Raw genomic sequence first — 21460 nt, 5'->3', positions numbered from 1 at the left:
GGTCTGGAGAATAAGGACCACATTGAGGAGATTATCTTTATCACATGTTATAGTAAGAAGACTATTGAGATTTCTAGGGCAAAGGGAATGAAGCTCAGATGCTCAGGGCACCAGAAAGACAGGGAAGAGAGTCCTTGCCATATGGGATGGAGACAGGCAGAAAGCCCCAGAGAAAAATCAGACAACAGGAAAACTTGGGTGGGAGGTTAGACAGTAGACACATACACACACATGAAATTAAGAAAAGTGTCAGGTTTTTTATTGTGACTTTTGTTACAGTAATCTGTTATGTAAACACTTCTATCTCCCCAAACCTTGGCTATTCCTTTGGCAAATGGTAGGGAAATCAATGAAAGGAAAACAATCTGGGCCACAGGGAAATCATTTAAAGTAAGATTGAAGGGGAGGTCCTGAGTTCAACCAGACTGGAAATACAGCAAGAAGCACCTGGGTATTTTATTGAAACTCAGGGGACAAGGCACAATTAATTAACTTCTTCAAAATGTTACAGCAATTAAGAAAAAAAAAAATCCAAAGGATAGTATGACTAAAGCCAACAACTCATTCACATGGTTTTTACAACACTCTTAATTAAATTAGGAGGAAAGAAAACCCCAGATGTACAATCTTAAAGCAATGACAATTAAAATCCTTATTCATAAGCAGATCAATATGGTGGGGTTTGATCTTTTACTCCAGCACTCATTAGCCTTGTGATTTGCAGAAGATCATGTGACCTTTCTGAGCCTCACCACTTCTCTGTAAAATGGGTCAAGGCATAAACTCCACACCACAGAGCTGCAGGATTCTAGAAGGCCACCCACGTAGAGTGATTTGCAGACAGCCAACCATCGTCCTGCACCTAAGTGTTCACTGGGATCTAAACAGGCTTATTGCTAAGAATGAAGGGAAATGATATATAAGATACTGCTTTGTGAAGTTTAAGGAAATATATTCGTGTTATTGTGGGTTATCATGAAATAGAAATTGAAAACAATGAAAAAACCCCAAAATTCCTAAATTTTTGGTCTTAAAACTCAGAGGATAATTCTTTCTCAGGCTATTAGAGGGTAAAATGTTTTCTCAAGCATCAGAAAGCAGCCTCCCCCCATTGACTTTAGCGGCATCATGGGAGAACAAGAAAGCACCAAAACATTTAGCACAAAGATCAAGGAATTTCCACTTTGGCTTCTCAGTCCTCCTCATTAGGAATATTCTGGAAGGAGCCACCCCATGTGGCCTCTAGTTTTTTAGAATGTATATTACTATTTCCTAATAATGATAGTAATTACTATTATTTATAAAGTTAATCCTAGGCAAATACATTTCCAGTCCTACTCTTTAATATATTAATGAACGATCATTTTATTCACTATTCTGTAATTCAGTATGATTATAATTCATAATCTTCTATGAATTAGTATGTTTGTCAAAGTTTATCCAATGAAAAGACCAATTTTAAAGCTCCACGTTGACATAATTGAAAACCACTTGGCTATGAGTGCTTGGAATGAAATGCTTTCATTCATTACAACTGCATGCGCTACATCAACGGAGACCCTGAGAAGACTGTGTAGAGGATAGTGAGCAATGATTTGCCATGAAAAGAAGAGTATTCCTGGGAGTAAATCATGCCACCTGAGCAGAGTTCCAGTTTCTTCTTCTGGGTGGCGGACTAGGGTCCGGGGAGTCCCTCACGGGGCCAGCTGCCATTTCCCTCAGAAGCTCTGCTCTTTTGTCACAACCTGTGCATATGTACATTTGAAGCTACGTTTCACACCCAGCTCGGAGCGCCACTGTCCAAATTTGCTGTAAAATCTAAACTTTGGTTTGGGAAAGATTCCTGAAATATAGAAACTCTCAATAGGATCTGTTAATTATTTCTATGACTCAAAAATTCTCAATGTGATCAGATCTGGGAGGCAAGAGAACGGATCTGAATGCGTTTATGGCCCAAGAGACAACAGATGTAATTGGCAACAACTTTCAGGGCCTACAGTAGACAATACAAATAAATGCCTTTGCTCTCAAGATTCTCATGCTATGGAGGGCAGGTCTCATGAGGAAACAATTATAAAACTATAATGCGATGTGCTGAAGGTTACAAAAGGGTATGAATAATGGATGTCGTATTCTTATTTATTAACCTCTGCAAATTGACTAACCATGAAACAACATACACACTTCAGATCTGGAAGTTCGTTCTGTGGTCTGCATTTAGTGTATGAACACAGGTTTGAGCGATTGGTGCTTGCTGATAAATTCCTAGGGTCTTTGCAGGACCAGTAGTGTCTTCCTATTGTATTACATTTGAGGACAACGTGTTCAGATGTAAAATCTTGGTTTACATTTGAATTTCCTAATGATTCTATAGATGTTTCTTTATTGCCTTCCAGTTTTGACTGTTGCAGAGCAGAAATTAGAATCTAGTCTGGCTTCCCTTCTCTGAAAATGAATGATTTTTGTACTTAGCAGCGTTAAGCACCTTATTATATTTGCTTTGATATTTAAAAACTTACCAGGGGATGTCTGTAGGTTAGTTTCTACTTAGTAATTTCACCTGCATATAGTAAGCATTCTTGCCCTTAGAAGTCTTTATGGTTGGAAGATTTTCTTTTGTCACATAATTACTGATTTTAATTTTTCACCTCTTCCTGGGAAGGCTTGCCTAGAATTTCCATGTCCTGAGTTTGGTGTTGTTCGTGTACTCTGATGCTCACTTTATCATCTGAGACATGTCTTCCGTATCCTGAGTATGTTTTTCAAATTCATCCTTTGGTTCTCTGATTTGATTTTTAGCAATGTTGGTTCTGCTTTTTTCCATGTACAAAAAAGATCTTATTTTTATTTTGTCCACATTTTACTATAGCTTTAAGCGCTCTTGGTGATGTTTCATCTAATCCAGGATTAAAAGAAAAACATCTCATCCCAACATTTTATTTTATTTCATATAAAATATATGTTTCAAAGTAGATTTTATTCTGAACTCTAGCATCTTTGACATCTAGTTTGTTCTCATACTTTGTCTTAAAAAAAAACCTTCATCTTTAAATTCGGGTTGATAATATTTAGTATTTTGATCAGGAGTCTATGTGCTTTTTGCTTTCCAAAGTGTGGCACAGGTGCCAGGTATATCAACATCAACTGGGAACTTGTGAGAAATGGAAAATCTTAGACCCTCGCCCAGCGCTACCAAACAGAATGGATTTACAAAATCACTAGGTAAAGCATATTCACATAAGATATTTGAGAAAAACTAGGTCTAGAGTGGCTATATACTTGGTTGTTGGGGGTCATCTAAGCCAGCTGTGATATCAGAGTAGATGCCAACCCCTAAGCCAGTTTTTAATTTTTCTGTCTCTAAGGTATGGATTGGAGGAAACATGCTTGTCAAACTCTAATGTGACCAAAGACCACGCGAGCTCCAGCCCACAAGTTGTTTTACATGCTTCCTGAATCATCTACCGTGGTTTCCTTTTCTAGAGCATGGACGAAGACACGCAAGGCAATCTAACCGTGAACATGTCAAAGCCAGCCCGGTGGAGGACTGCCAGCTGACACAGCCCTGTGGTACAGGAAGGAGGACCACACAGGAAGGGTTTGCCTCAACCTATGCAGGTGCCAATATGCAGGCCAATTCATTTTCACGGTTTTATTCTGTTTTATCTCTAAAGGTTCAGTTAATTTAGAGGTCATTGCTTTTACTGTCGGTGTGAAATAAAGATGATGGATAGGCTTACTCAGCTACGTACAGGCCAAATGGGGGGAAGCACAATGGCTCCTTCTGCCTGCCATTTTCATCCTTAAATTGTCTTATAAGTATTACACTGACATGATAGGAAGATGGCTCTGAGCCCAACAGTTTGCTCTGCACCTACACCAGAATGCTACCATTGTGGGAGAAGCAGACACCTGTTAAAATTCCAAAAACATTAGGTCCACACGAGCCTCTCTTTTTGAAAAGAGGAATACATTTCATGGGCATATATAGAGTTTATCCTTGAACAACACGAGTTTGAAACGCCCAGGTCCACTTATGTGCAGATATTTTTTTTTAAGAGTTGACAGCAAAATCCGCAAGGCATCTGTTTACAACACCCCAGTCTGCGTGACACCAAACCAAAGGCTACTGACACAGAGGTCATGCCTTCTGAGCACGTTGGGAGGATTGCCAAGGCATTCAACATCCCCCAGGGATGCTGGGGCCAGGCAGGGGTTTCAGGTGCCCTGTTTGACGACAGAATGGCCAAGTGTTTTCCCAGGGCTGGCAGGAAGGAGGCTCACTTGAAGCAAATCTGTCCCCACTCAGACAGTAGGGACAGTGCTGCACAGGGAGCCCCCCAAATTCTCCCCATCAGGCTCCAAGGTTTGTCCTTATGGCTGAAAGCCTTGGGCTCCTCCTGGGCTGGGGCAGACTGCTCCCCACAGCCAGGCCCAGGCCCCATGCCCTCCCGATGCCTGCACACTCACATGAGGATGCAGCTACCCTTGGCCTAGGGGAGGTGATGGGTCTCCAGACAGATGGGGGCTGCTGTTGCCACCCCAGTCCTGTCCAGAGGCTGCTGCTACTGAGCCAGGGCCAGCAGGCTAGAGAATATGGCCATCCCAGGGCCAACCCCACCATTGCTACCTGTTCCAGTCACCATTCAGTCTACAAGCAGATTTTTTCTCCAGTAAATATATGTATGGTACAGTAAGTATATTTTCTCTTCCTATTTCTCTAACGACATGTTCTTTCCTCTGGCTTACTTTATTGTAAGAATACAGTATATAATATATATGACGTAAAAAATATGTGTTAATCAACTGTTTCTGTTACCCAAAAGTCTTCCATCAATAGCAGGTAATTAGTTACTAAGTTTTTGAGGAATCGAAAGTTATAGGTGGATTTTCAATTACATGGGTGTCGGCACCCCTAACTCCCTAATTTTGTTTAAGGGCCAACTGTAATTACTCTCTGCCCATTTGTTTACTCAATGACTATGACTACTTAAGAGACACTGGCATAGGTTCTGGTGATAACGGCAGTAAACAAAGAGATGAAACTTCTTCCTTCACAGAGCTTATAATCCAGTGAAAATATACAGACACTATAAAAATAGTCATGCAAAGAGGGTAATAAATCACAAGGAACTAGAGATTGCCAAGTAATTGTACGCATCTAAGCTCAGGAGAATGATACTGCTATTTTGTAAAGGATACTTGAAGGAGCACACAGTTATAAAAATGAATTTCAGCAGACTTGAAGGATGTGAAAATGTCTAAAGGAAGAGCAGTACAAGCAGAGGATGCTCAAGGACACTACTCCCATGATAGGGCAATAGAGGATTTCATTTTAGTAACTCATTAAAAACCCCTAAAGATCCAGATGTTATTTATGCCCAATAATAAAATCAGATATCAAGTCATGTTGTTTGTGGCTCCAAAATATCTTTTTCTAAAAAGGTTTTATTTTTTGATTTGAGAGAAAGAGAGAGAGAGAAAGAGAGCATGAGTAGGGTTGGGGCAGAGGAAGAAGCAGACTCCCCACTGAGCAGGGAGCTCAACTTGGGGCTTGATTCCAGGATGCTGGGATCATGACCTGAGCCAAAGGCAGATGCTTAACTGACTGGGCCACCCAGGCACCCCACGTATTTCTTTTTTCTTTTCTTCCTTCCTTCCTTCCTTCCTTCCTTCCTTCCTTCCTTCCTTCCTTCCTTCCTTCCTTCTTTCTTTCTTTCTTTCTTTCTTTCTTTCTTTCTTTCTTTCTTCCTTTTTTCTCCTTCCTTCCTTCCTTTCTTCCTTCCTTCCTTCCTTCCTCCCTCCCTCCCTCTCTCCTTTCTTTCTTTCTTTCTTTCTTTCTTTCTTTCTTTCTTTCTTTCTCTTTCTTTCTTTCTTTCTTTCTTTCTTTCTTTCTCTTTCTTTCTTTCTTTCTTTCTTTCTTTCTTTCTTTCTTTCTTTCTTTCTTCCTTCCTTCCTTCCTTCCTTCCTTCCTTCCTTCCTTCCTTTCCTTCCTTCCTTCCTTCCTTTCTTTTTCTTTCTTTCTTTCTTTCTTTCTTTCTTTCTTTCTTTCTTTCTTTCTTTCTTTCTTTCTTTCTTTCTTTCTTTCTTTCTTTCTTTCTTTTCTTTCCTTGCCAGGCTTGAACTCACAACTCTGAGATTAAGACCTGGGCTGAGATCAAGAGTTGGATGCTTAATCAATAGAACCACCGAGGTGGGGATCCCTGGGTGGCGCAGCGGTTTGGCGCCTGCCTTTGGCCCAGGGCGCGATCCTGGAGACCCGGGATCGAATCCCACGTCGGCTCCCGGTGCATGGAGCCTGCTTCTCCCTCTGCCTGTGTCTCTGCCTCTCTCTCTCGATCTCCGACTATCATAAATAAATAAATAAATAAATAAATAAATAAATAAATAAATAGAACCACCGAGGTGCCCAGGCTCCAAAATATCTTTATATCTCCCTGTCCACTCTCCTAATTCAAGTCCTCAATATCTTTCACTGGAATCATACTGATCTGTCTTTAATCAAATATTAAGAAAGTCCATCCTCAGGCAAAAATGGACTCATGTAATATATATGCCTAAAGTTTTTCCAAAATAACCACACAGAGAAAAACATTGTTGGAATTCCAATACACACTCATTCACGAAAGTCAATTCCAAATGGATTTGATACTTAAATCTAAAAAGCAGATCCTTAAGACTTTGCAAAGAAAATAGAGCAGAACATATCCATTAACTCAAGCTGAGGTTACTTTCCGTAAACAAGACACAAAATACACATCGAATAGAGACAGAGCCCAATAACTCTAACCACAGTACAATTACAAACTTCTGTTTATCAAAAACAATCAATAAAATAAGCCGTAAACTGGGAAGATAATTTGTGATACACACAATTGACAAAAGAATTAGCATCCAGAATATGAAAAGACCACCTATAAATCAATAAGAAAAACTTGTAAAAGCTCAACTGGGCCTTTCACAGAGAAAATATAAAAGTCAATATGTTATAAGAAAAAAAAAAAACAACTGCCTAGTAATTGGATTTTTGAAATGCCATTTACAACCCATGAGATTAGCCCAAATTTTTTTAAAGAAGTACTTATTGACAAGGTCATGGAAAGCAGATGGTAGGGGTGGGAGTGTAAATCAGTGAAACCAATTTGAAAAAGTATTTAGTATTATCTTTTAAAATTAAATACGAACATTTCCCACAACCCAGAAATAACATCCTAGATGTAGTCAATATTTTACACAAGTGCATGTGGAGACATAGATAAAAATTTTATCATAGCACTGACAGTAAAAATAATAATTTAGAAACACCCAAAAGCCATTATAAGGTTAAAACATATATGGACTGGGAAAGCAAATTCTCTCCAGCTACATTCATCAACAGAGAAAAGTCTCATTAATATAGGATTGAAGTTTTATTGTTTTTTAATTTTTTTTTATTTTTATTTATTTATGATAGTCACACAGAGAGAGAGAGAAAGAGGCAGAGACATAGGCAGAGGGAGAAGCAGGCTCCATGCACCGGGAGCCCGACGTGGGATTTGATCCCGGGTCTCCAGGATCGCGCCCTGGGCCAAAGTCAGGCGCCAAACCGCTGCGCCACCCAGGGATCCCAGGATCGAATTTTTAAAAGTCACCAAAATACATGTTCAGTATTATACTATTTAAGTAAGTTTCTGAAATGGAGAGGTGCTAGTCAACAGGCATAAAGTTCCATTATGCAAGATGAGTAAATTCTAGAAATCTAGACTGTGCAATATAGTACCCATGATCCACACTACTGACTATGCACTTAAAAATTTGTTGAGGGTAAATCTCATGTTAAGTGTTCTTAGTTCAATAAAATGAAATGAAATGAAATAAATAAAGACATACTGTGGAGACAGGCACAGATTTAAGAATATTACTTACTCCTGGAGAGCATTTAGTGTTCAGGGGGGCACAAAGGTGACCTCCATAGTGTTACTAATGTCCTAATTTGTTATACTGAGGAGGTGAGAACAAGCTATTGCTTTTTTTGTCATATTTTCCATATTTATAATTTGTATCCTTTGAACAAATGATATATTGCATATTTAAAAAGAAGGGGGGACACCTGGGTGGCTCAGTCAGTTGGGTGTCTGCCTTCAGCTCAGGTCATGATGCCCAGACCCTGGGATTGAGCCCTGTGTCATTGGGGTCCCTGTTCAGTGGGAAGTCTGCTTGTCCCTCTCCTTCTACTCCTCCCCCTGCTTATGTACTCTATCTCAAATAAATAGATGAAAAATCTTTAAAAAAAAAAAGAGGAAGAAGTATCAGGAATAGCAAATCTTGGGATCACATCTCAGATATTATATTTTGTGTAATGCACTGTGAGATTCACCATTATCCTCCCTCACATATAAAATTGAAAAATAAAGTTACAGACTATATATACAATCAGTACAATGCTCATCACATGGTGAGTACTGAAAAATACTGAATATTAAGGACGGAGGTTCTTTGATGTCTTACCATGGCTTGTTCCTTCTTTGCATGGTGTATATTATCTTGAACTGACCTCAACCAGCTGGTCCTGCTGTTCATCCTACCATTGCTTCTTCTCATTACTGCTCCAGTCATAAACCATCATTCCTCATCTACTTGCCTTCACAACCAAGCCCACTTATCTGCCATTATCCCTCAGATCTCAAGCCAAATCGTATCTATACTGTGAAGCAGAAATCACTGTAGCACTTACTCCCCATGTCATAATGTAGTGTTTATATGTCTGTCTCACTATAGTCTGGTCAATGACATGGGGGCAGGAACCATATTTTTTTATCATTGTATCACAAGACCAGACATTAAAAAAAATTGAAACAATCAACAAATATCTATTGAATGGATGAAGTGATAATTTTGAGATAACCTTAGTTCTCTAAATTCTGGCTTAAGTCTTTTAAATGAAAGCATATGTAATTTATTAATCACAGGTAAGTGAAGGTTTTGCTGCAGAAAAGCTAATAAAGCATTTCTGAGAAAAGGAAAGTAGTTCAATTTTTAACATTTTCTTAAAAATATTAATTTAAATATTTTTTCTTAAAAAATATTATCTTAAAAAATAAAACCACATATACAGTCATTTGTGAAAGAAGACACATCTAAATTGTCCTAACAACATCATAAATTGAAACAGAAATATATATATACGCACACACATACACACATATATTTAATTATATAGTGTCATGTGGGCCACCAAATAAATAATTCATAATGGCAAAGTGGAACGAGTCAGTTTCTTTACTGGATTTAAGTAAATACAGATATTTGTTTCCTGGGATATTCAGTAAAATACTCCCAAAGTGGTCTTGTAGCACTCAGAGCTAACTTTGTGATACAGTGTCAGTGGTATAAATAGAAAGTGTGTTTTACAAATTAGAAACCACCAAAATGAAGAGAAACTCTAATATATTTATTCAAAATAACCAGTTGATACCGTGCTTTTATCCCCACTACACATGCACATATAATCATGCTCAAAGGGTAGGTATAAAAGCAATTACTCAAGGTACGCGAATGATGGATTGAAGGTATGTGCAGGATCTCTAAAGTAGCCCATGAATGTTCTTCCATCACTAATACAAACAGGAAGACACCAGCTGCATTGTCACCTTATAATAAACGGAGTCCATTTGCTGGAAGAAACTTGTAATGGATGTTAGGACATGAAGAAAAGGATGGTCTGAGAGAGGAGATTATTTCAGTAAAGAAAGAAAAAGAATCTGAAAAGTGCTATGAGATCCCAGACTATTCCTATAAAAAATTAGATGTCTTTTGTGTAGAAATTAAAACAAATTTGTGAAATAAAGATGATTTGTTTAAAGTACGCCACATGATTGTCTTTGCGATCGTAAAAGAAAAGAAATAGGAAATAAGAAAAGAAGCCCACCTCGTTTTGGAGGCATATTTTGATATATAAATCAGTACTTCTCAGTCTTTAATATGTGTAGGATTCATCAGGGATCTTGTTAAAATAAGGATTCTGATGTAGTTTGAGTGGCGTGGTCCTCGAGATTCTGCATCTCTATTAAACACTGATGTTGCTAGCCTTAAACTACACTTCAAGTTCCAAAGGTAGAGAAAACTACAGTGTAGTCGCACAGATTTGTGTTCAAATCCTCAATTATGTCACTTGAATGGGTGGCAACCTCTGAGCATTAGTTATGTAGACACTGCTCATCCTGTTTAAGGTTTTAAGATGATGTTAGTAAATCTCCAGGCACAATTAACTGTCAGCTCCCATTACTGAGGCTTGAAACTTTATTTGTTCAAATTGATGTTATTGAAAATGTAATTATATATCAAGTGTAATGAAAATAAATAGGCCAAGATGTTACCCTAAAGAAGTAAAAAAATATATATATATAGACATTGTTTTGTCTTTGTAACATTTCTCTTTTTATGTGCTTTACAAGTGGTTTGTAAGGTATCACAAACATTTGAAAACAAGAGGCTAAAGCTCATTTTGAGATGGTGACTTCCTCCTGTTGACATTTTTGTCCAACAACCAATTAGGGCCTTGGTAGCAAACAATGTTCTGGAGAGCTAAAATTCCATCAAATTAAAGCGGGGAAGGGATGAAGTAAAGTGGAAGTCTGAGTCTTTCAAGTGTATGTAGAAAATGAGTAGAAATGTTTCATAAATGAAATGATTAGAATGTATGCCAAGTAGGAACCGACTAGGTTAGAAGCAAATAGTGCCTTAGAGGTTCTTGACCTGATGCATTAAATCTTTCTACCACAGACTGTATCAGAAACCCTTATGATCAACTAGGGAAGAACATGAAACTTGTCCAGTTTTGTGCTCTGGTTCCAGCACCCCGATCAGACTACCAGTTAATCATTTGTATCTAGATTTCCAGTTGCCATTTCTTAATTATTCTCCTTTTTCCTCCTCTTTAGCGGCTCTGGATTTAAGTATCAGTGGCACACAACCACCCCAAAAAACGTCCATCCCCAAAATGTGAAGCAACAACAGCCTGAAATTAATGCCTTCTCTAGGAAGAAGTGTTTTGAAGAGTCTTAATTATCAGATTTGAATGTAAGTGGGGCCTCTTTTAGCTGCAATTCTTTTATTAGTAATTTTAGGTCCCTCAGGAGAAGGCTATCTATTGTCCACGACATCATCCATCCTTTGCTAAAGTGTAATGTGGGAATAAGCTCAGGATTTTTTTTTTTTTTTTTTTTTTTTGGTCTCCAGTACAAATTTTTTTATAAAAATAGAAAAAAAAACTAAACAAAGATTCAATTATATAACCCAATACAAGTTATATAAATAAAAAATAATGGTGTTTTGTTCAAATATTCAGACAACCTGGCAGAATTCCAGGCCTTAACTGTCATCATTAGAAATGCTTATAAATCATGTTTATAAAAGGAAATGGCAATGAGCCTTTGTGAAAAGGTCTCAAACTTCTTGGTTCTCATGACAACTTGAAGGGCCCATATGATATTTTCCTGTGATGCTACCAGCCTTTTGAAGGACATAACAAGACCCAACCAGTCTTTCTGTAAAATAAAATAAATAGTTCTCTAGCAAACAAACAAATGACAAAAGTTTGATTTTTTAAATGTTTTTAAGAATCACCGAAGAAGTTATTAATAATTAGATTATGAAAAAATTTCCCCAGGATCCAGCTTTTCTCCTTATTCTGACTGGATGGATAATCCATGACATATTGGAGAATAAAAGTCTTTAGCAATAGCAGCAACATATTAAAACATTTGACCCAATCTCAGAAGTCACTGGGACAGGCCTGTGCACACTGGCATACAGTTCACTGAATTCAGAGTCTTCAGTCTAAAAGTTTATTCAGAGATTACAGAGCAATGTCTGTAATTTTAGAGGAAGGTCATGAGGCCCAAGCTGCTTGAGCAATGCACTCAAGTCATAAGCTCACCAGATGCATCTCCATGGAGACCAGCCCTGTTTTTCATACTCTATTAGGTTTTTATCGATGTTTTTGCTTCTGTTCTCCAGATACCTGTGCACCTTCCAACAGATTTCATACCAGGATCTGAAAGGATCTATGGGACCTAGCAATGGAAAAATCTCTCCTTCAAGCCAATTTGCTTCTCCCTCATCATCCTCCAACTACATTTCCCTTCAGGCCATTCCTAGGACAGGCTCATCTCTTTTTCACATCAGCTTCCCAGGTTCTCCATGTTGCTGCTCTGTCTCATGCTTGCATCTTGGCCTATATTTCATCACATATGTGAGTCTTCGCTGGAACCCCTATTTGTTATCCTCTTGCAGTTTCTTGTTATTTTATCCATAGTGCTCATGAATCTAGTTATATTTTATATATTACCTATTAGTTTATTGCCTTTCCCCAGTAGAATGAAAGTAAAACCATGAAGGCAAAGATTCAGTATTTTTTGTTTTTCGAGGACTCACCAGTCGGAGTTTAGCTTAGATAGCAGCAGGTAGTTTACACTAACCCCTCCTCATAAAACCCTATAGGTAGGTACTCCATTGTCTGGGCTTATTTAAGTGCTGTTAAATTCACCCTTGACATCATCTCTAATATCATCATCTGTCTCAACCTATGGAAGAAGACAAAATTAAACAGGATGCTGTTGATGACTACAGGCTATAATAGTGGGCTTAGAGGCTAAAACTCTGACCCTCTTCAATAACTCTAACCATTTCTATAAGTACATTGACTTTAGAATATCTTGGGGAATGCAGGTTCTCATATAAACTGAAAATTGCCATTAACCTCATGCCTGACACTGAATGGCTAACCTTTCAAGAATAGATGAGGCCTGGGCCTTCTCCTGTAGGAAAACAGATCTAAATGATCTAAGTTTATTATCATACTCTTATTACTTGTGCTTCCATGTTCATCTGCTTTACAGAGTTAATTTAAACACCAATTTGAGTTTTCACATAACACAGGAGCCATCTCCTAAAGCCAAAGTTTAAGGAGGAAAAGAAAACAATATTTATTATCTGTTTGGAAAGAAATCTATTTGCATACTAAGATGTTGATACAAGCATCCTGATAAATAGAGAGCTTCAAAGGAAATTTTAACAAAATTATTTACCCACAGTCATTAAAATAGCAATGTGTTGAAAGCTATCTATAGCAAGAGATGCCAACTAAAAATAATTTATTTGTCAAAAGTACAAAGGTATAGCTCTTAAAGGAGATGCCTTATCACATGAAAATTTATCTAGGGAACCTCTCTTTCGGGGGTTATTGTGAGCTATACAATTTGGACCAACTCTCTCATTGATAATATTAGAGTAAAGTATTTGTATTAAATTGAGATATATTTTTTAAAATCCTTTTTTAGAAGCACTGAAGAATGGAAATGATAACAGGAAGTTATCAGGCCAGTATCTAATAAAGGAGATTATATAAAATGATAAACAGAAGACCAAAGCGACTTCTGCCATAATGAATTTGACCAATCACAGCAAAATTGAACTTTGGCCTGGATAGCCAAGACCCACCCAAGATTAGGACTCTTAAGTGCTGTCTCCACGTAAGAAAGTTAGATCTAAGTTGCTACGAATTTGAGAAAAAGGTAAAAAACAAAACAAGAAAAATATCATTCCCACTGTCAGGAAATAACAAGAAAAACTACAGTGGTGCTGATTAGCAAAGGAGAAAATAAAAGTCCTAGGAAAGTCATAATCTCAAATCCTTTTCTTGTAGATCATATAGTTCAAATTCACCTGAGTGGCCGAAGGATTCTTAGGACATGTATTTATGAATTTCCAGGCACTTAATACTCCCAGGCATTAAGATAGGCAAATGAAGAAGAAAAGTATTTTTTTCCAAGGCCTCAAAAAGATACATACCATTAATTTTCAAGGAAAATCACCAGCACAAAATATCAAACAATGAGGTACCTAAGAAAATAAGTCTCCAAGAACAAGAATGAACAGTGAAAACCAAAATTCTCCCTATATCAGATATGGTTTTCAATGCAGCTTACTATGTTTTAAGAAAAAGAAAAATGTCAAGCTAGAAAGTACCTATCTGTCATATGGCATGGTAAAATACAACCTACTAGATTCAGAAAAAAAGATAATAGCTTCAATTTAAAAAACATTAAGATAAAAATTGAGTAGAAATACCCAATTAGAAATAACTAGAGAGATATAAAGTAAACTTGAACTAATAATAAATAATCTCTCCAGAAGGCAGCAGAGATCAAATAACAGGAGAAAAGTGAAAAAATAAAATAATTAAGAGACACAGAAGACCAAGAGGATCTGATACACATTTAAAGTTTCCAAAAGAGAAAAGAAAAGGAATGGAATAGTGCAACATTTGAAGACATAATGGATGAGAATTCCAGAAAGGATGAAGTAAACACAGATTTGAGATGTCAGAGAATTCCAAGCAGAGAATAAAGAAATGTGTGTAAGATTAATTACAGTGAAACTCCAGAATTTCAAAAATGGAAACAAAAATATTAAAATCAGTTTAAAAGGCTGTTTACCTACAAAGAAATAACAGACTAATAACAGTGTCAGAAGAAATCAGGGTATCTTTATTGTGCTAACGAAAGGAGATGCCTGGCTAGAATCTTATATCCAGTAAAATGATCTTTTAAGAATGAGGCAAATAGAGACACATCTAGACAAGCAAGTTTGTCCCCAGCAAAACCTTGCTAGCAAACTATAAACACGCCATTTCACTTTAAGGTAAAAATTTAAATATAGAACAAAAATATGTCAAGAAATTGCACCCCCTAAATAAATACAACAATGATTTATAAATGATTTTTATTATCAGAGGAATGAAAACTGAAGAGAAACAAAGATGTAAGCCCCTTGGCTTTCAGAGTGTTAGACTAATGGACTGACCCACCCTCCTTGTTGTATACAACTAGCAATAACTCTTTGCAGATGCTGGGAACTGTATACAACTAGCAATAAGTCTGCAGATGCTGGGAACCCAGCAGTGTGGAACTGTGATCACAGACAGCGTAAAAGTGAGTGGGAATCAAAGGAGGTGAGGGAGCCCTTTGACTCCTCCGGCTTTTGCTCTGGAAATGGGTTCCTGACCACAGTGGCTCCCAAGCCAAGTGTGATGGTCTCACTAAACTGGGGGAAATGGAGAGAGAAGTTTGGGAGGCTTTGTAGCAGCTCCTCCAAATTATGGCTTCTTGTTGGCTTCTGGTTGGCTTTCTGGTCCTGTGAGTGTCAACAGGCAGAGGCAGCGCCTGCCCATAGCAGCAGTTAAATACAGTCCCTAGTTTTTCCATACTTGCAAGACTTCACCACACTCTCAGAAACATGGTTCCAGCTGGCCAGTGCCCCTCGTCTGAGCTCAGAGACCTCAGAACCAACAGAGATGCACCCCCTCCTTAGATGCCTGAGTTTCAACACATGAGTCCCCTCCTGTGTGCTAATATGTGTCACTAATGTCACTCTCCCTGTTTCCCCAATCACACAGCCAAATGTACCTATGATAGCTGCTCCCTGCAGTGGCTACCTCTGTAAGAATTCAAGGCGCTTTGTGTGTGTGTGTGTGTGTGTGTGTGTGTGTGTGTTGTCTTTCTAGTTACATAATTACATACACTATATAGTTTACATCTGCTAACCGTTCTTTATATTAAATTACTCAAAAAAACAAAACAAAACAAAACAAAACAAAACAAAACTGGTGAGGTCTGTCTCCTAGCTGAATCTGCTTGATACACCAGTAAAACAAAATTCAATTCATGATAGATGAAAGATCTAAATGTGAAAAACAAAGACATACAATTTTTGGAAGTCATATAGGAGTATATTTTAAGAAATTCAGGGGATCCCTGGGTGGCGCAGCGGTTTGGCGCCTGCCTTTGGCCCAGGGCGCGATCCTGGAGACCCGGGATCGAATCCCACATCAGGCTCCCGGTGCATGGAGCCTGCTTCTCCCTCTGCCTGTTGTGTCTCTGCCTCTCTCTCTCTCTCTATGACTATCATAAATAAATAAAAAAAATGTTAAAAAAAAAAAGAAATTCATGGTAGAGATTCATTTCTTAGATGAGACACACACACACAAATAAATTAAAGAAACTAAACATAGGTAAAATTTACACTAAAATCCAGAATTAATATTGATTCATCAAAAAGCATCATAAACCAAGTGAAAGTACAAATTGTAGAGGGGGAAGATGTTCCCAACACACACACACTCCACATACACACAGAGCAAGTATTCTGAAAATATAAAGAAGTATTCTTGATCAATGTGGAAAAGGCTGGCAACCAAAGAGAAAGTTGGGCACAAGGTTTGAGAAGCACTGATAGAGGGGTGGGGTGGGGGTCCAAATGGTCATAACACATAAAAAAATATGGTGAAGGAATTTTAAATTATGTCCAAGAAAAGATACATGCGTCTATGTAAAGGTGGCAAAATTGAAAAGTACAAAATACCAACCTGTTGTTAAGGACACAAAGCAAGTGAAATGTCGATTGGTGTAACCGCTGTCGTAAAAACTGTGGCGTAGCCTAGCACACCTGGATATGCTCATCACCCTTCCATTCAGCTCACTAACTTCTAGTTTATATATTCTAGGGAAATGCTACAAGTACGGCAGGACATGGAAATGGGACTCTATTTTTTTCCCCTGCGTTCCAAGTTCTTGGTTCTTTATGACACGCAATTGCAGAAAATGACTTTCTCTTTCCAGTGCCTACGAAGCCCTCTTCTCCAAATGCTGTGTAAATAGTTGAAAATAAAGCCCGAAACCTCTCTGTAAACATACAGGAAATCAGTAGAAGATTCATTAAGGCGCAGTATCCAAGGTAATCATAATTTGTTTTCTAAAGTATTTTGAGTCACAGGAAACTTTTCAATAATCTTTGCTGTGCTTAAGATAATAATGCCATTAATTAGTTTCCTTGAGAGACTTCCTGGGTGTTTTATGAACGATTTCTTCTTCACACTCCCGGGAAAGAAGTCATCATGCATTCAAATTGCAATCAATGCAGGCAGCTCTATGGAAAGTGATTGTCTTCTCCACTTGATGTGCTTCAATTATTTCATGTTCTTAATCCATTTATCTCTGCTGTAAAGAGTGAGGCACCAGGAGGGAGAGAACATCTCAGGCAAGTTCTTGGCCAGATGGATCAGAGGGGATTGGGGTATAAAAACAGCAGTGAAAAGGAACACGAGAGCCACAGCAAATGATGTATCCCAGTTTGCAAATTAAGTATGTTAGCAAATGATTGACCTTGGGAACTCCAAACCCTCTTGGTCACGAAGTTGTTTAAACGTAAGAAGTATTGCTTGAAGGAAGTTTTCTCATGACCTAGTTCAAAAGCATCTTTCAAGGGCCTAACATGTGAAATGAATGATAATAGGCTATATTGTACATTTCGTTTTACATTTATTTAGATAGACCTTATTCTATGAACATTTGAGAGTCCCAATAACAAAACTGAATGCTATAAGACTACAGGAAAATCAATATACCATGAATTCATCCACTCTAAAATAGAAGGGAAAGAACTGCATTCTAATATTTTATATTATTTGAGGTAATTCTCAAAAAAATCCAGTAATGTTAGTAATAATAATAAACCACGATATTAACGTTTCCTGGCTACTCCCTCAGGGGCTGGAGCAACATGCCACACAGATATTATTGTATAATCCTCACAGCAGCTTTATAGAGTCAGGTGAAACATCTTAATTTTTATAGGTGAAGAAAAGCTAAGCTACTTGTTTAACTCTCGATTGATTGCAGGGGAGCAAGAATTCAAACTCAAGTTGGTCTGCATCCAACTGATGCTGCTTGTTTTACTGTATACTCTTGGCCTCCTGAGCTTTTTGAGCATCTAGCATCTGCCAAGACGGCACGAGGTGTTGGGAACTGAATATAGAGTTCCCTCATGATGCTCTATTATCATCAAGAATGTAAAATAGAGGAAAAAAATACAAAAGAAAAGGATAATCATTAAACTTAGGTACATGCCCCGCACCTAGGAGTGCACTGAATGAAAGGATGTGCTGTTTTGGAAGGGAGGTGAGCCAGGGAACGTTCACAGAGAATGCGGCACAGAAGTAATATTCCTTTGTCTTCACCTACAAGGAAGAGGTGTTGCAAAAGGAACGCAGAGCTTAGCGTGGAGAATACATGACGTGAATGGAATGTCTGCTAATTTCTGCCAGTCAATGCAATCATCTAAATAGGGTGTGAGCTCATTAACTACCCACCAAACACGTGTAAGGACTCCGAGACTGTCTGCTCAACGAGTGATTATGTGGCACTGTCACCACCGGGGACCTGTGAAATTCAGAACCTCTGGCCTTGACCCAGACCTCCTGGAACGGAAGCTTCATTTTCAGAAGATCATCAGGGGATTTGTGTGCACATTACATCTGGAAGAGCACTGACTAGATCAAAACAATGAGTTCTCAGACGAGCTGATGAAAAGTTGTATGACTGACTTCAATATACCTGGGTGCTCTAACCCTGATAAGTAAGGCAGCATGTTTCCTAAAGCAGGAAGCCAACTGATGCCTAATATCCCACATGTGACAATTTATTTTGATCAGGCAAGGTAAACTAGATGATGTATGTCTTCCCCCCAAAAAAACTGACAGACCATACTGAGGCACCGGGGCTCTTGGAAACACGGTCAGTATTGACTGTCAATAGTCCCAAACCCAGCAAAGGGCAGTTACTTGGTAATAAAAGGGTGTCTGGGTAAAAGAGGATTGAGAAAGTTATTCACATTTATCAGGGCTGTGGGGTGTGGCAAAATTTCACATGTGTTTTCTCATTTAAGCCTCACTTTAAAAGAGAGGAATCTGAGGCTTGGAGAGAAGAAATGATTTTCCCAGATGTGATTACAGCAATAATAGTTATAATTGTGTCACTAGTATTCACTGTGCACCTACAGTGTTCAAAATATTGGAGTAAATGTTTTTATTTTTTTCAATATTTATTTACTTATTAGAGAGAGAGAGAGAGAGATCACGTGGGAGGAGGGGCAAAGGGAGAGGGAGAGAGATAATCTCAAGTAGACTCCCCACTGAGCAAGGAGCCCTATGCAGGAGTCAATGTCATGACCCTGAGATCATGACCTGATCCAAAATCAAGAGATGGTCTTTCAACTGACCAAGCCACCGAGGCACCCCTGGGGTAAATGCTTTTGTACCATTTATCTCATTTAATTCTCACCACAACTCTGGGGCAATATATTATTGCCTCTATTTTATAGTTAAGGAAATGGAAGAGTAGATGGTTTAAGTGATTTGCTCAAGGTCACAGCACTAATAAATATGATTGAACCAAGTCCATACTCTTTCATCAACACCAAAGTAACTTCAAAGGCCATCCTTTCTTTATCTATAATCTTGTCAAAGGGCATCAGAGATTCTTGCTTCTCTCATAACTTTCAAAGAAAAAGAGGAAGGAAGGAAGGAAGGAAGGAAGGAAGGAAGGAAGGAAGGAAGGAAAAGAAGAAGAAGAAAGAAAGAAAGAAAGAAAGAAAGAAAGAAAGAAAGAAAGAAAGAAAGAAAGAAATTAATCCTTTAAGGTGAGTAATTATAAATAACAAGAAAGAAAAGAAAGAAAGAAATGAATCCTTTAAGGTGAGTAATTATAAATAACAAGATTTCTAAGATTTACAAGTGAAATTACTGAACTAATGTTTAGTAAAATGTGCCCTTCAGCAAAGATGCAATCAGCGTACTTTTGTCAAGGCAGTTGTCTTCATTGATTTGTCAGGAGATGGATGGGAGATTGGATTTCCCGACCTATCCTGTCATGGAGAGTCTTACACAAATAAGTGCAGAGATATTTATGTCAATTTACAAAGATAGTAACTAAGCATTTCTAACACATATTTCTAGACCAACCCCTACACCCACGTAATCAAGGTCTCTAATTCCTCGTCATGCTACCACAAAATTGCTGGATACGTCTGCAATTCAGCCAACACAGGTCCCTTCCTGGAGGGTAGAATGATTTAGAGGATGTATGGGGGCCTGGCTCCCCACCCGAGTCACACAGGTTCAGACAAGTTCTTTAATACTCTCTAGCTTGTGATTTCCACCTCCATGAACTAAGCATTTGTGCTGCCTCAGAAGATTGTTGTGAGGATTGAGCACAATCACAGAGTAGAGTCCGGTGCTTACACTGCTTCATAGATGACCCTTCCCTTCTTTATTAACCTTAGTGTTTTCACACCATCAGTCAGGACTTAAAAGATACATGTTTCCATCGTGAGGTGAGTATTTCTGGGTAAACCACAAATCCACAATGATATCCCAGATTCTGAGTGCTTGTCACCATCTCTAGTAGTTTAGTTTTAGTCCATTAATCTGAGTTTACCAAGTGGATCACCTTGAACAGCACATCTGTTTTCAGTGAAGGCAGATCATGCAAAGTAGCCCCAGGCTGATGTACAAAGTATGAGACAGGTGTCCATACTGAGGCTGCACACGTCCCTTGGCTTTCAGACGTTTGCAGTTGTCGGAGATGCTACTCATTCATGGGGACACACCAAGCCTTCCCCTCTCTGTCATGAGTGATCTCTAGTCTTTCTCCTAATGCCCAATTAAACTTTCTTTAAACATGCATGATAGCAAAGAGGTAGCAGAGTAAAACTGATTTTAAAAATTCACAGTAAGTACAAGTAACCTCTAATGGATTTCACTGTTCTTTTCACCCGGATCATTGTTATTTCTAGCATGCACTCTGATAGCAAATTAAGTCTATATTCAATGCTGAAATTTTCTTAATCTTTGATAAAAGATGCTTTCCTCATCTTCCCCCAAATGGAAATTGGTCAGCGCAGCTTACATATAAGACGCTCTGGTAATTTAAAGGAGCCCAGAGAAATCAAAGCATGGGAGGGCAATGAATCATATTGAGAGTTAAATTGAATTTGTCTATTGGAACAGATAATCTGAACTTACCATCACATCCCATGAATGTTATATGGAGGAAACAAATGTCACAGGAACATGTGAGCATATCCATCCTCCAGAATACTGCTCTTCCTAGAAATTCTAGGCACTCTTTAACAGTCTTAAGAGATAAGCCATGTTTGCCCCAGGTAAACAGGCTTCTCACTGGCTCTCTCTGTCATTACTGGACTCTGCTGCCACTCAGTAGCCTGGCAAAAGGCAGCTGAAGATTACAATTTTCCATTTGCCCAAAATCTAAAATTACGAACTCTACAGATACCGGTGACACAATGATTAACCCTCGCTTCTGTAATGCCATAGCTTGATGCCTGTGATTCATTGTCGGAGGGCTTGGCAATCCACTAATGGCTTCCATTCCATCTGGAATATGTCAGCTCACTTTTTGAAGACAGAAAGAAAAAAACAAAGATAGTTTCTGAACACTATCTTGCCAGTGTGTCAGGAAGCTGAAAGAGTCAGGACTGCACCTATAAGTTTTCATATATATGTCTCCTATACTATACTCTAATTCAGGGCCTACTGATCCCAACTTCATAGATAAATTTCTCC

General features: G+C 38.3%; 1 protein-coding gene and 2 long non-coding RNA genes across 14 annotated transcripts in view; 1 reads left to right on the top strand and 2 right to left on the bottom strand.

Moving 5' to 3' along the window:
- Nucleotides 1–16640, bottom strand: part of LOC144312475 (uncharacterized) — a 47425-nt gene extending 30785 nt beyond the window's left edge. Inside the window, exon 1 of one of the 2 annotated variants that reach the window (XR_013377964.1) lies at nucleotides 16406–16640. This is a non-coding gene — a long non-coding RNA (uncharacterized LOC144312475). The remainder of the gene's footprint in view (nucleotides 1–16405) is intronic. The other variant, XR_013377965.1, reaches the window with a different exon arrangement.
- The window catches only part of NRG3 (neuregulin 3), a 1055421-nt gene that overhangs the window by 185541 nt on the left and 848420 nt on the right, over nucleotides 1–21460 (bottom strand). The window lies entirely within an intron of this gene.
- Nucleotides 16630–21460, top strand: part of LOC144312473 (uncharacterized) — a 66781-nt gene continuing 61950 nt past the window's right edge. For all 4 annotated transcript variants that reach the window (XR_013377961.1, XR_013377959.1, XR_013377958.1 and 1 more), the window contains exon 1: nucleotides 16630–16773. This is a non-coding gene — a long non-coding RNA (uncharacterized LOC144312473). The remainder of the gene's footprint in view (nucleotides 16774–21460) is intronic.

Source organism: Canis aureus, chromosome 4 (genome assembly GCF_053574225.1).
Source record: "Canis aureus isolate CA01 chromosome 4, VMU_Caureus_v.1.0, whole genome shotgun sequence".
In the NCBI taxonomy this organism is placed as follows: domain Eukaryota; kingdom Metazoa; phylum Chordata; class Mammalia; order Carnivora; family Canidae; genus Canis; species Canis aureus.
Note: the sequence above shows the minus strand (reverse complement) of the source record. Positions and strands in the feature narration are given on the sequence as shown.